A 15,225-nucleotide genomic window follows, 5' to 3' on the forward strand; every position below is an offset into this window, starting at 1 on the left:
TGATCCAGCACGCTGTTGTAAAAGACATGGAAGGAAAAGGGTAAGCTTTGACACAAGTTCAAGATGTTCATATATAATCCGACAATGTCCTCCTGTCATTAGGTGTATATGTTTTTCTCTGTCAGCCAGGTCTCTGGTAAGTAGAGGGAGAGGGAGCGAGATCAGTGTGGGTTGTAGTGTATGTCTTTGTAGGTTGATTAGTGTGGGGTTAAGGGTTTTTTGCTGTTTGGGTGACCTCCATGTCCAGGGTTCACTATGCAGGTGATGCTCTGACAGGGCCACAGCTGCATTTCACACATCTGTCTGCGAGGCGGGGAGAAGGATTACTGGTCATGCGTGGCTGGGTGAAGCGTCATTCTAACTGAGAGGCTCTCAGCCGGTGCGTCCGCACGGCACGGCGGACCCCAGAGCTCCTGCAGTGCAGCGCTTGAGGCAAGGCATTGGGAAAGGCCTTGGCAGATAGCCAGAGTCCACGTGGCACAACTCAAATACAAAGCTCTGCTGTAGCCCAGCCTGAGAGGGGAGCATGCTGTTCTCAAAAACACCCGCTCTGAGTGAGTCAGACACAGGCTAGCTCCTGTTTTCATTAGTACATTCAGCTTCCACTGGTCACAGTGAAGAGCCCTGTCGGAAGGTCACCTGCAAGACTGCAAAATCCACATGGTTTAGTTAATTTATTAGATATGCAAAACAATGAATAACCTTTTCCAAGCTAGACCGAGTCAAGCATGGTTAGCACTTGGATGAGAGTTTAAGCCCCTGCAAGAGCATCAGTCCTATGCCAATGTGTTTTTAAGGTGTATTGGCTTTAGCAAAATCTGTGACCAGAATGCCCTGTTTGGCTCCTCTTCAGGCTGTTGACCAGGGAATGATGCAATTCCTTTGGCTCATGTTACCTGAATCTAGATTCCTGTAGTCAAGAATAAATCTAACATCAATATGCTTGCAAGCTGCTGCCATGTACCGAATGCGTCAGGATAAATATATGACTCCTATGAGCATACACACCATGCTGACAGATGGTAAGTGCAAATGTGACCTAATTCGTTTTCCATTTGTTGCAGTTGATGGGCTATATTTGCAGTGGTGTCTGTATCAATAGGGATCCAGCTGTTGATCTTGGTGAGCAGCAGGACAGACGAGACCCACATTGGAGCAGACGCTTCTCAGTGGTCAGTATCAGTCTCAGTGGTCAGTATCAGTCTCAGTGGTCAGTGGTCAGTCTCAGTGGTCAGTGGTCAGTATCAGTCTCAGTGGTCAGTATCAGTCTCAGTGGTCAGTATCAGTCTCAGTGGTCAGTATCAGTCTCAGTGGTCAGTATCAGTCTCAGTGGTCAGTATCAGTATCAGTGGTCAGTGGTCAGTATCAGTCTCAGTGGTCAGTATCAGTCTCAGTGGTCAGTATCAGTCTCAGTGGTCAGTATCAGTCTCAGTGGTCAGTCTCAGTGGTCAGTATCAGTCTCAGTGGTCAGTATCAGTCTCAGTGGTCAGTGGTCAGTATCAGTCTCAGTGGTCAGTATCAGTCTCAGTGGTCAGTGGTCAGTCTCAGTGGTCAGTATCAGTCTCAGTGGTCAGTATCAGTCTCAGTGGTCAGTATCAGTCTCAGTGGTCAGTGGTCAGTATCAGTCTCAGTGATCAGTATCAGTCTCAGTGGTCAGTGGTCAGTCTCAGTGGTCAGTATCAGTGGTCAGTGGTCAGTATCAGTCTCAGTAGTCAGTATCAGTCTCAGTGGTCAGTATCAGTCTCAGTGGTCAGTATCAGTCTCAGTGGTCAGTGGTCAGTATCAGTCTCAGTGGTCAGTATCAGTCTCAGTGGTCAGTGGTCAGTCTCAGTGGTCAGTATCAGTGGTCAGTGGTCAGTATCAGTCTCAGTAGTCAGTATCAGTCTCAGTGGTCAGTATCAGTCTCAGTGGTCAGTATCAGTCTCAGTGGTCAGTATCAGTCTCAGTGGTCAGTGGTCAGTATCAGTCTCAGTGGTCAGTATCAGTCTCAGTGGTCAGTGGTCAGTATCAGTCTCAGTGGTCAGTCTCAGTGGTCAGTGGTCAGTGGTCAGTATCAGTCTCAGTGGTCAGTCTCAGTGGTCAGTGGTTAGTATCAGTCTCAGTACCAGTATCAGTCTCAGCTCTTCACTCCTGAAAAATAAAAGATATGCATGATGACGTGTCACTGGTTTAGGTGCCGGATCAAAAAATACTTTCAAAATTAAAAATGCCCACAGCTCGGATATTTCCAAAGCCAATATCAGTTTTTGTGAGATTCACACGTTTGTTTTGGCACTTCACTTTTGCGACTCTTACCACTTCGATGATTGATTACATTACGCTAAACATGACAGCGCCGGAAGAAGATGGCTGCCGTTTTACAGCCCTCTAACCAATTGTACTATTATGTGTGTTTTTCCGCGTTATTTGTAATTTATTTTGTACATAATGTTTCTGCCATCGTCTCTTATAACCAAAGAGAGCTTCTGGATATCAGGACAGCGTTTACTCACCTAGCGTTGGACGAACACTTTTTCTTCAACGAGGCGTTCGCGAAGGATATTCTACAGACTCCCGACAAGGCCCAGATCCCCGTCATTCGCGTGAGGAAGAGACGGAGATATCGTGGACGCAGATCCGGGTGCCTTGTAAGGATCCGACGGCGAACGAGTAAACTGCCTCTCCCATCAATCCTATTAGCCAACGTTCAAGCTTTGGAGAATAAAATGGACGATTTAAGATTACGGTTATCCTACCAACGGGACATTAAAAACTGTAATATCTTATGCTTCACGGAGTCGTGGCTGAACGACGACAATGATAACATTCAGCTAGCAGGCTATACGCTACATCGGCAGGACAGAACGGCAGACTCGGGTAAGACGAGGGGTGGCGGTCTCTGTATATTTGTAAACAACAGCTGGTGCACAAAATCAAATACTAAGGAAGTCTCAAGGTTTTGCTCGCCTGAGGTAGAGTATCTTATGATAAGCTGCAGACCACACTATTTACCAAGAGAGTTTTCATCTATATTTTTCATAGCTGTCTATTTACCACCACAAACCAATGCTGGCATTAAGATTGCACTGAATTAGTTGTACAAGGCCATTAATCAACAGGAAAACGCTCATCCAGATGCAGCGCTCCTAGTAGCAGGGGACTTTAATGCAGGGAAACTTAAATCCGTTCTACCTAATTTCTACCAGCATGTTAAATGTGCAACCAGAGGGGAAAAAACTCTAGACCACCTTTACTCCACACACAGAGACGCATACAAAGCTCTCCCTCGCCCTCCATTTGGCAAATCTGACCATAACTCTATCCTCCTGATTCCTGCTTATAAGCAAAAACTGAAGCAGGAAGCACCAGTGATTCGGCTAATAAAAAAGTGGTCAGATGACGCAGATGCTAAGCTACAGGACTGTTTTGCTAGCACAGACTGGAACATGTTCCGGGATTCTTCAGACAGCATTGAGGAGTACACCACATCAGTCACTGGCTTCATCAATAAGTGCATCGATGATGTCGTCCCCCACAGTGACCGTACGTACATACCCCAACCAGAAGCCATGGATTACAGGAAACATCCGCACTGAGCTAAAGGGTAGAGCTGCCGCTTTCAAGGAACGGGACTCTAACCCGGACGCTTATAAGAAATCCCGCTATGACCTCCGACGAACCATCAAACAGGCAAAGAGTCAATACAGGTCTAAGATTGAATCATACTACACTGGCTCTGACGTCGTCGGATGTGGCAGGGCTTGAAAACTATTACAGACTACAAAGGGAAGCACAGCCGCGAAGCTGCCCAGTGACACAAGCCTACCAGACGAGCTAAACCACTTCTATGCTCGCTTCGAGGCAAGCAACACTGAAGCATGCATGAGAGCACCAGCTGTTCCGGACGACTATGTGATCACGCTCTCCGTAGCCGATGTGAGTAAGACTTTTAAGCAGGTCAACATTCACAAGGCCGCAGGGCCAGACGGATTACCAGGACGTGTACTCTGAGCATGTGCTGACCAACTGGCAAGTGTCTTCACTGACATTTTCAACATGTCCCTGACTGAGTCTGTAATATCAACATGTTTCAAGCAGACCACCATAGTCCCCGTGCCCAAGAACTCTAAGATAACCTGCCTAAATGACTACCGACCCGTGGCACTGACGTCTGTAGCCATGAAGTGCTTTGAAAGACTGGTCATGGCTCACATCAACAGCATAATCCCAGAAACCCTAGACCCACTCCAATTTGCATACCGCCCCAACAGATCCACAGATGATGCAATCTCTATCGCACTCCACACTGCCCTTTTCCACCTGGACAAGAGGAACACCTACGTGAGAATGCTATTCATTGACTACAGCTCAGCATTCAACACCATAGTGCCCTCAAAGCTCATCACTAAGCTAAGGATCCTGGGACTAAACACCTCCCTCTGCAACTGGATCCTGGACTTCCTGACGGGCTGCCCCCAGGTGGTAAGGGTAGGTAACAACACATCTGCCACACTGATCCTCAACACGGGGGCCCCTCAGGGGTGCGTGCTCAGTCCCCTCCTGTACTCTCTGTTCACCCATGACTGCATGGCCAGGCACGACTCCAACACCATCATTAAGTTTGCCGACGACACAACAGTGGTAGGCCTGATCACCGACAACGATGAGACAGCCTATAGGGAGGAGGTCAGAGATCTGGCCGTGTGGTGCCAGGACAACAACCTCTCCCTCAACGTGACCAAGACAAAGGAGATGATTGTGGACTACAGGAAAAAAAAGAGGACTGAGCACGCCCCCATTCTCATCGACGGGGCTGTAGTGGAACAGGTTGAGAGCTTCAAGTTCCTTGGTGTCCACATCACCAACGAACTATCATGGTCCAAACACACCAAGACAGTCGTGAAGAGTGCACGACAAAGCCTATTCCCCCTCAGGAGACTAAAAAGATTTGGCATGGGTCCTCAGATCCTCAAAAAATTCTACAGCTGCACCATCGAGAGCATCCTGACTGGTTGCATCACCGCCTGGTATGGCAACTGCTTGGCCTCTGACCGCAAGGCACTACAGAGGGTAGTGCTTACGGCCCAGTACATCACAGGGGCAAAGCTCCCTGCCATCCAGGACCTCTATACCAGGCGGTGTCAGAGGAAGGCCCTCAAAATTGTCAAAGACTCCAGTCACCCTAGTCATAGACTGTTCTCTCTGCTACCGCACGGCAAGCGGTACCGGAGTGCCAAGTCTAGGTCCAAAAGACTTCTCAACAGCTTCTACCCCCAAGCCATAAGACTCCTGAACAGCTAATCATGGCTACCCGGACTATTTGCACTGCCCCCCCACCCCATACTTTTTACGCTGCTGCTACTCTGTTAAGTATTTATGCATAGTCACTTTAACTCTACCCACATGTACATATTACCTCAACTACCTCAACTAGCCGGTGCCCCCGCACATTGACTATGCAACGGTACCCCCCTGTATATATAGCCTCCCTACTGTCACTTTATTCTATTGTATATATAGCCTCCCTACTGTCACTTTATTTTTACTTCTGCTCTTTTTTTTTTCTCAACACTTTTTTGTTGTTGTTTTATTCTTACTTTTTTGTTTAAAATAAATGCACTGTTGGTTAAGGGCTGTAAGTAAGCATTTCACTGTAATGTCTGCACCTGTTGTATTCGGCGCATGTGACCAATAAAATTTGATTTGATTTGATTTGATTTCAATTTTGTCTTGCGACAGTATTTGACCTAGATAATCCCCTTTACTTGTTTTTCGTCAACAGACATCTAGGCCTATTGCTGCAATCCTAAATAAAGAAAAGGGACAGAATAAAATGCTTTTGGACAGAATCAGTCAACATCCCCTTAAAGTAAGTTATGCTGGAACTGAAAATACTTAAACTGATCATTGACATTTTCATTTGAATTAAAATTGTAATTAATCATATACATGTATTTGATTTCATAAACGAATGGAATCTCTTGGTTAGGTTAGGTATATCTAAATCAGCCAAATGCCAATGTGTCTTTCCATTGTCTTTCCTGATATGCTATTGAATGGATATAATCTTTGCAAACAAAATCTAGGTCTGAGTTTGTGTCACGTTTAATGAGATATATTTTTACATAATATTTTTGTAATTTAGTAATTTAGCAGAGTGACTTACAATTAGTGTGTTAATCTTAAAATAGCTAGGTGAGACAACCACATCACAGAGGGGGGGTGGCTGGGGGATTTATTTAAGATACTCCATTAAGAGGTAGGGTTTCAGACGTTTTCGGAAGATGGGCAGGGACTCCGCTGCCCTGACGTTAGGGGGAAGCTCGTTCCACCATTGTCATATCAAGGTTCTCTTTTTGATACTATATTAACCTGGGATTCTTTACATCTAAATCCTAATCGTGTTTGACATCTTTTTTTTATTAAAGAAAACAAAGGCAAGATTATATTGGCCCCCTATATCTGACACAGATAGGTTGTTGTGATGATTGTAGATCTTCAACAGCATGTCAAGTGGGTGCACAGTGGAAAGCCAATTACCAGCATTTGGCTGATGTTCAGATAACCTTAACCAGGGCCTCCAGCGCTGTGATGAAAGTGATTGATTCGGAACACATTATTTTTAGGTTACAGCTGTCTCACATTCCAAAACGATTACAGTCAGATACTAATAAACAGGCAGACTATAATGTAAAAACAATAGCTGCAGTCTATTAAGGTCAATGAACATGATTTATTTGTCCTCTAATAAATGTATTAACACAAGAGTGAGATGTTATCGTGTTCTGAAAAAGACTGCATATCAATGCCATGTCAAAGTGTATCAGCTTCTCATTGTCCTGTGTTCAACAAAGTAATGGTATTATCCTACAAAATCTTGGACATTAGTCACCAAATGTACTCTCAGTCACAACAATGACTTGTCCCAATGTAAAATGTTTATAGACTGTCACATAGCTGTGGTCTTTTCTATAGATGTACTAATAATATAGATGGAGTCTTTTATTACTGTCAGATGGGTTGTTAGAATTAGCCCTCTGGTGCACAGGGTCCTCAAATTGGTACTATGATGGGATACTAATGATAATGTGCAATGTGGAGTCTCCATCTCCCTCTGCTATAATTATGGGTGGGTAAAGTATGCATTTTTCTTTAAGATGTGGACTACTCAACTGGACTACAGCAGTGTGTTGATAGCTCTAACCTTAATTACAGTACATTCAATAGAAATAGCACAGGATATCGTTGTAGCCTCTGTAGCTATTATAAGTGATACAATTTATACAAAATAAGACCTACTCAATTATATCGAAAATAAGTCAATGGTATTTCAAACCTAAATGTCTGTCTCATCTAGTCTGCTGACGATTTTTGTGATTTCTTGAAAGTAGGCCAGAATAAGCTGTCTTTTCCAAATGAAATGGGCTGTCGTTTCCCAATGATTTTTGCTTTTTTTTAGAAACATGTAGTTAGCGGTGTGAGTAAGGTAGTAAAACTAGACTTAAATGTATATTTTGCCTTGTTGGGTCGGCGTGTTTCTCACTTAAGTGCACGAGAGCAACCTGATCCCACTGTGGTCCAGGATTTTGTGGTCCATGTGAGTGAGTCTGAAGGGCTCTAATAACAACCACTTAAAAGAGACGTCACATGGAGGTTGTCATCGTTTCCCTCAGGCTCAGGGAAACTACAGGGCATTTATAGGTGAAGCTGCACAGACTCTCCCCATGCCATGTGTTAAGACAGGGCTTTTTGTTGGTTAATTCTAAAATGAATAGAATAATCTCATAGTGCTTGATGATTTGTTGACAAACTTAGATATCAATAGAGTTGTAATTGACACTTATTGTGTTCCCTTTACTACTTATGGAAGTAAATACAAGGCCTTATAACAGACTTGCATTCACTGAATTTATGTGATGCTTCATTACTGAGCCTTCCTCATCTTGACCTCAACTCATATGAAATCATAAATATGTCATAACACGTTTATTTAATTATGTATTCAGTTTTCTTGGAACAGACTTCTCTCATAACCTACTATATCCCAAAGAGCGAATCTCACTTAACATGTCTATTTTATATGAAAGCCCTCAATTTGACATTATTAGATCATACATAGTCTTACATGTCATTCAACCTGACTAGAGGAGATGGAGACTTTAACCACATAGCACTGGTTAGACACACTAAATCAACCATGTGGCTCTTAGAACCAACAATTATTGTACTTAGCTAGGCCTATATCTTAAATGCAGTGGTGTAAAGTACTTAAGTAAAAATAATTTAAAGTACTATTTAAGTAGTTTTTTTGGGTAGCTGTACTTTACTTTACTATTTATATTTTTGACAACTTTTACTTTTACTTCACTACATTCCTAAAGAAAATAATGTACTTTTTACTACGTACATTTTCCCTGACACCCAAAAGTACTCGTTACATTTTTTATGCTTAGCAGAACAGAAAGTTGTCAAATTCACGCACTTGTCAAGAGAACATACCTGGTCATCCCTACTGCCTATTATCTGGCGAACTCACTAAACACACACGCTTTGTTTGTAAATGATGTCTGAGTGTTGGAGTGTGGCCATGGCTATCCATTAATTAAAAACACAAGAAAGTTGTGCCCTCTGGTTTGCTTAATAGAAAGAATATGAAATGATTCATACTTTTACTTTTACTTTTGATACTTAAGTATATTTTAGGAATTACGTTTACTTTTGATACTTAAGTATATTTAAAACCATGGGCGGTGTGTTCAATAGGGCGATATGGGCGACGCACTGCCAAACGGGAAAAGGAAGGGATTTTTTTTTCTAATCAATTATATCATGGCAACAGTAGTTCAGTGTTCACGTCTGATCTGCCAGCCACTAAATGTCCAATCAGGCTAAAGTCGTGCTTCAAATGTCCCCGCCCGTTTTGGGGCGATTTCAGTCAGGTTGAAAATCGCCCAGAAGTCTCTCATAGCCTCTAATGTAAAATATTTTTTTTCTAATTTCTGAGCTTTCAATACATTCTCTATGGGTGTCTGAGGGCTTGCACTTACGCGCTTTCGTCATACGTAACGTAACGTAACCATGAACGGCAGACAGCAACGCTTGGACAGCGACTGGTGTAACCGACATGCACCATCTTTCAGAAAAGATTAAGAAAAATGAGCTGTCAAAGACCCACATTGATAGCTGTTTGAGATTGTCTGCTTTGGTGAGAGTGAATATTGCCACTCAACTGGATGAGGGATACAGGCTAGCTGTCCGCCGCCACAACGATGAGGTTAGCAACAGCAGAGTCGTGAACACTGTCTACGAGAATCGAGACGACCTCATAGAATGTTTTGAAGCCATCCGGACGGGTTCATTGGGTTCATTTGACCAGCCCACCGTACCAGAAGCTACAGAATAAGGACATCGATGCTGTCTTTATCAAACGTGCCCTCGACAGCTTCGTAAGCAGTGTGCAGGCCATAAGGTAAGATAAAGATTAAACAATATCATTCGATCTTTCTCAAAGCAGAGCTTTATTTGAAAATGTATGCATGAAAGGAGACTGCATTTGTGTTTGAAATTACATTATTGTCATTATATATGGCCAGTGGTGTAATCTATCTTATTTTATATACTATGTGTACTGTACAGTGGTGCTCATAAGTGTATGAACACATTCTAAAGCTGACTAAAAGAGGAATAAAAAATAAAAAAATCATCTTTTGGAAATTGATCTTAATGACTTAATTAAAAAAAGTTGGAAAATCCAACCTTTAAGGACACCAATTTTCTTTTCTTTTTTATTCCTCTTTTTAGTCAACTTTAGCATGGGATCATAAGCTTATGAGCACCACTGTATACTGTGCTGAACATCCAGGCTATGTGAGACACAAAGGCTAACTTAAACACTAAAGACTTTATGCATCCCTGCCCATTTTAAGTGGAACTGAAGTATTTGTACTATACATGGATACATTGCATATACCTGTGCATCACATAGACAACAATACTGTACAAAGCCAACAAACACATTGGTCTGTTTGCCTTCAGGGACTCCTCTCAACAGCAGCTGCAAGAAGCAACAGGAGCCAAAAGATCCAGAACAGCTTTGAGAGAAGAGGAGAAGCAGAGGCTGTCTGAAGAGGTCTGCAACACCATCCTGGATCACACCAAAGAAAGGTTCTCTTTCTCTGGCCACCTTGTGAGTGCTACCTTACTGCAAGCAGACATGTTTGAAAGGTACTGCCATTCAAAAAAATCTGTTCATGTTCATTTTTACAAATCTATACAATTGGCCAGAATATGGTTGTTCATATTTACAAATCTATACAATTGGCCAGAATATGGTTGTTCATTTTTACAAAGCCATACATATTGTTTATGCAGTGTTGAGGAATGTGAAAGAACACCCTTGATTATTTTTACTGTGATAACTTATTTTGCTTTTGTAAGCCAACACTTTTGAGATCAGTCAATAAATGCTTCTGGTATTGACTTATATGCTGCCCCTGTCTTCATGTTGTTGCTGGACATATCTTTTTAAAAATGTGTGTAGGTCACCTAAATCATCAGAAAAATTGCCCCTCCTGAGAATTTTTTCAGGAGCCGCCACTGTTTAAAACCAAATACTTTTAGACTTTTACTCAAGTTGTATTTTACTGGGTTACTGTTACTTGAGTCATTTTCTATTAAGGTATCTTTACTTTTACTCAAGTATGACAATTGAGCCTCCCGAGTGGCGCAGTGGTCTAAGGCGCTGCATCGTAGTGCTAGCTGTGCTACTAGAGATTCTGGTTCGAGTCCAGGCTCTGTCGCGACCGGGAGACCCATTGTGCGGCACACCTATCGCGCACTAGCAACTCCTCGGGAGAGGTGAAGGTCGACACCCATACTGCTTTTTGACACAATGACCGCTTAACCCGGAAGGCATTGTGTCAAGAAGCGGCTCGGCTGGGTTGTGTTTCGGAGGACGCACGACTCTCGACCCTCGCCTCTCCGGAGTCCGTACGGGAGTTGCAGCGATGGGACAAGACTGTAACTACTACCAATTGGATACGACGGAATTGGGCAAAATAATAAAAAAACAAGTATGACAATAGGGTACTTTTTCCACCACTGCTTAAATGTGCCCTCATATATTTTTAGGGGTTGGATGGTGACCTTATCACAGGTAATATATTGGTCACTCAAAGCAAGCAAGAAAGAAAGACCACTCCATGACGCCATTTGGAACCTAAGTACAAGTGTCTTTTCTGAAATATTTGGCAAGACATGTCAGTGTGAACCAATGCTGTGAATCACCTTAATGACCATTTACAGTAAGTGTCTATAGTGTAAACTATATGATAAACATATGTGACCTATAGATATCGTGGATAGACATATGTGTTTGCATGGAGTCTTGACCACATCATGGTTCCTGTTCAGAGTTTCTCTCCTCTGTAACCCAGACCTATGGTCTACCCATGAAACAGATCCCATGGTCATGATGACAATGCTCTTGAGGCCTTCTCATTTATCAGCCCTGGATAGTCCTCCAGGCATGATTCACCCATTTCCTCCTGACCCATTTTCAACGTTTGCTTTGGATGCAGCATACTGCACTGTATGTGTCCCCAGCTTACAAGTGTTGGATCCCATGAGGAGTGGAGTGGGGTTATTCAGTTTTCTCAGCTCTTTTGACAACAGTTTGGTTTCAATTCTCCTATGGGTCTCCGTTTTTTTTGCCATAACTATAAAAAGTAGTACAGAAATCTGCCATTGGGTTTCATTGCATTGTATTGTATTAATTACAGTGCATCATTACAGTGAAATTCAACAGACAGACTAATTCGACTTTAGGAGGATGAAGGCATTTTTACACAATGTAGTTATTTGTTGAAGAAGTGGAAGTATTTGATGGATGTTTCCTGTGTGACAGATTCTGCCTCATGGGAGTCCCTTCTGCTTTTATGGTCAAGCAAATGTCCCCTTCCACATGTGTGATGAGTGAGTGGTGTGTTCCCCATGAGAACATGTGGTGTCTGTTGTGTGTCTATCAGGGTGGCTGGCTGGGACAGCGAAGGGACATGCTGCCAGGAGAGAAGGTCTTGCAGGATAATAATGAGAAGAGAGGGCAGGAGAGGCGCCTCCAAGTCATCCAGCTGCAGCTGGAGTTGCTGGGCCAGGGCCCAGAGATGACTGAGTTCAAAGCAGCTGCACACACACACACACACACACACACACACATACAGTGGGGAGAACAAGTATTTGATACACTGCCGATTTTGCAGGTTTTCCTAATTACAAAGCATGTAGAGGTCTGTAATTTTTTATCATAGGTACACTTCAACTGTGAGAGACGGTATCTAAAACAAAAATCCAGAAAATCACATTGTATGATTTTTAATTAATTAATTTGCAGTTTATTGCATGACATAAGTATTTGATACATCAGAAAAGCAGAACTTAATATTTGGTACAAAAACCTTTGTTTGCAATTACAGAGATCATACGTTTCCTGTAGGTCTTGACCAGGTTTGCACACACTGCAGCAGGGATTTTGGCCCACTCCTCCATACAGACCTTCTCCAGATCCTTCAGGTTTTGGGGCTGTCGCTGGGCAATACGGACTTTCAGCTCCCTCCAAAGATTTTCTATTGGGTTCAGGTCTGGAGACTGGCTAGGCCACTCCAGGACCATGAGATGCTTCTTACGGAGCCACTCCTTAGTTGCCCTGGCTGTGTGTTTCGGGTCGTTGTCATGCTGGAAGACCCAGCCACGACCCATCTTCAACGCTCTTACTGAGGGAAGGAGGTTGTTGGCCAAGATCTCGCGATACATGGCCCCATCCATCCTCCCCTCAATACGGTGCAGTCGTCCTGTCCCCTTTGCAGAAAAGCATCCCCAAAGAATGATGTTTCCACCTCAACACTTCACGGTTGGGATGGTGTTCTTGGGGTTGTACTCATCCTTCTTCTTCCTCCAAACACGGCGAGTGGAGTTTAGACCAAAAAGCTCTATTTTTGTCTCATCAGACCACATGACCTTCTCCCATTCCTCCTCTGGATCATCCAGATGGTCATTGGCAAACTTCTGACGGGCCTGGACATGCGCTGGCTTGAGCAGGGGGACCTTGCGTGCGCTGCAGGATTTTAATCCATGACGGCGTAGTGTGTTACTAATGGTTTTCTTTGAGACTGTGGTCCCAGCTCTCTTCAGGTCATTGACCAGGTCCTGCCGTGTAGTTCTGGGCTGATCCCTCACCTTCCTCATGATCATTGATGCCCCATGAGGTGAGATCTTGCATGGAGCCCCAGACCGAGGGTGATTGACCGTCATCTTGAACTTCTTCCATTTTCTAATAATTGCGCCAACAGTTGTTGCCTTCTCACCAAGCTGCTTGCCTATTGTCCTGTAGCCCATCCCAGCCTTGTGCAGGTCTACAATTTTATCCCTGATGTCCTTACACAGCTCTCTGGTCTTGGCCATTGTGGAGAGGTTGGAGTCTGTTTGATTGAGTGTGTGGACAGGTGTCTTTTATACAGGTAACGAGTTCAAACAGGTGCAGTTAATACAGGTAATGAGTGGAGAACAGGAGGGCTTCTTAAAGAAAAATATAATAATAATAATATGCCATTTAGCAGACGCTTTTATCCAAAGCGACTTACAGTCATGCGTGCATACATTTTTTTTGTGTATGGGTGGTCCCGGGGATCGAACCCACTACCTTGGCGTTACAAGCGCCGTGCTCTACCAGCTGAGCTACAGAGGACCACAAAAACTAACAGGTCTGTGAGAGCCGGAATTCTTATTGGTTGGTAGGTGATCAAATACTTATGTCATGCAATAAAATGCAAATTATTACTTAAAAATCATACAATGTGATTTTCTGGATTTTTGTTTTAGATTCCGTCTCTCACAGTTGAAGTGTACCTATGATAAAAATTACAGTCCTCTACATGCTTTGTAAGTAGGAAAACCTGCAAAATCGGCAGTGTATCAAATACTTGTTCTCCCCATACATACACATACAATACCAGTCAACATTTTGGACACAACTACTCTTTCAAGGGTTTTTCTTTATTTTTTACTATTTTCTACATTGTAGAATAATAGTAAAGACATCAAAAATATGAAATAATACATATGGAATCATGTAGTAACCAAGAAAGTGTTAAACAAATCAAAACATATTTTAGATTTTAGATTCTTCAAAGTAGCTACCCTTTGCCTTGATGACAGCTTTGCACACTCTTGGCATTCTCTCAACCAGCTTCATGAGGAAAGCTTTTCCAACAGTCTTGAAGGAGTTCCCACAAATGATGAGCACTTGTTGGCTGCTTTTCCTTCACTCTGCGGTCCAACTCATACCAAACCATCTCAATTGGGTTGAGGTCGGGTGATTGTGGAGGACAGGTCATCTGATGCAGCACTCCATCACGCTCCTTCTTGGTGAAATAGCCCTTACACAGCCTGGAGGTGTGTTTTGGGTCATTGTCCTGTTGAAAAACAAATGATAGTCCCACTAAGCACAAACCAGATGGGATGGCATATCACTGCAGAATGCTGTGGTAGCCATGCTGGTTAAGTGTGCCTTGAATTCTAAATAAATCTCTGACCGTGTCACCAGCAAAGCACCCCCACACCATTACACCACCTCCTCCATGCTTCATGGTGGGAACCACACATGAGGAGATCATCCGTTCGCCTACTCTGCGTCTCACAAAGACACGGCGGTTGGAACCAAAAATCTCAAATTAAGACTCACCAGACCAAAGGACAGATTTCCACTGGTTTTATGTCCATTGCTCGTGTTTCTTGGCCCAAGCAAGTCTCTTTTTCTTAATGGTGTCCTTTAGTTGTGGTTTCTTTGCAGCAATTCGACCATGAAGGCCTGATTCACACAGTCTCCTCTGAACAGTTGATGTTGAGATGTGTCTGTTTCTTGAACTCTGTGAAGCATTTATTTGGGGTGCAATCTGAGGCTGGTAACTCTAATGAACTTATCCTCTGCAGCAGAGGTGACTCTGGGTCTTCCTTTCCTGTGGCGGTCCTCAGGATAGCCAGTTTCATCATAGCGCTTGATGGTTTTTGCGACTGCACTTGATGATACTTTTAAAGTTCTTGACATTTTCCGAATTGACTGACCTTCATGTCTTAAAGTAATGATGGACTGTCGTTTCTCTTTGCTTATTTGAGCTGTTCTTGCCATAATATGGACTTGGTCTTTTACCAAATAGGGCTATCTTCTGTATACCCCCCCTACCTTGTCACAACATA

The 15,225-nt window shown here is 43.2% G+C and overlaps 1 long non-coding RNA gene across 2 annotated transcripts in view; it reads left to right on the plus strand.

Moving 5' to 3' along the window:
* The first annotated feature begins 837 nt into the window (after positions 1–837).
* The window catches only part of LOC121539255, a 36,935-nt gene continuing 22,547 nt past the window's right edge, over positions 838–15,225 (plus strand). Inside the window, exons 1-3 of one of the 2 annotated variants that reach the window (XR_005995335.1) lie at positions 838–1,022; positions 1,103–1,172; positions 5,762–5,848. This is a non-coding gene — a long non-coding RNA (uncharacterized LOC121539255). The remainder of the gene's footprint in view (positions 1,023–1,102; positions 1,173–5,761; positions 5,849–15,225) is intronic. The other variant, XR_005995334.1, reaches the window with a different exon arrangement.

This window comes from Coregonus clupeaformis, chromosome 25 (genome assembly GCF_020615455.1).
Source record: "Coregonus clupeaformis isolate EN_2021a chromosome 25, ASM2061545v1, whole genome shotgun sequence".
Taxonomy (NCBI): domain Eukaryota; kingdom Metazoa; phylum Chordata; class Actinopteri; order Salmoniformes; family Salmonidae; genus Coregonus; species Coregonus clupeaformis.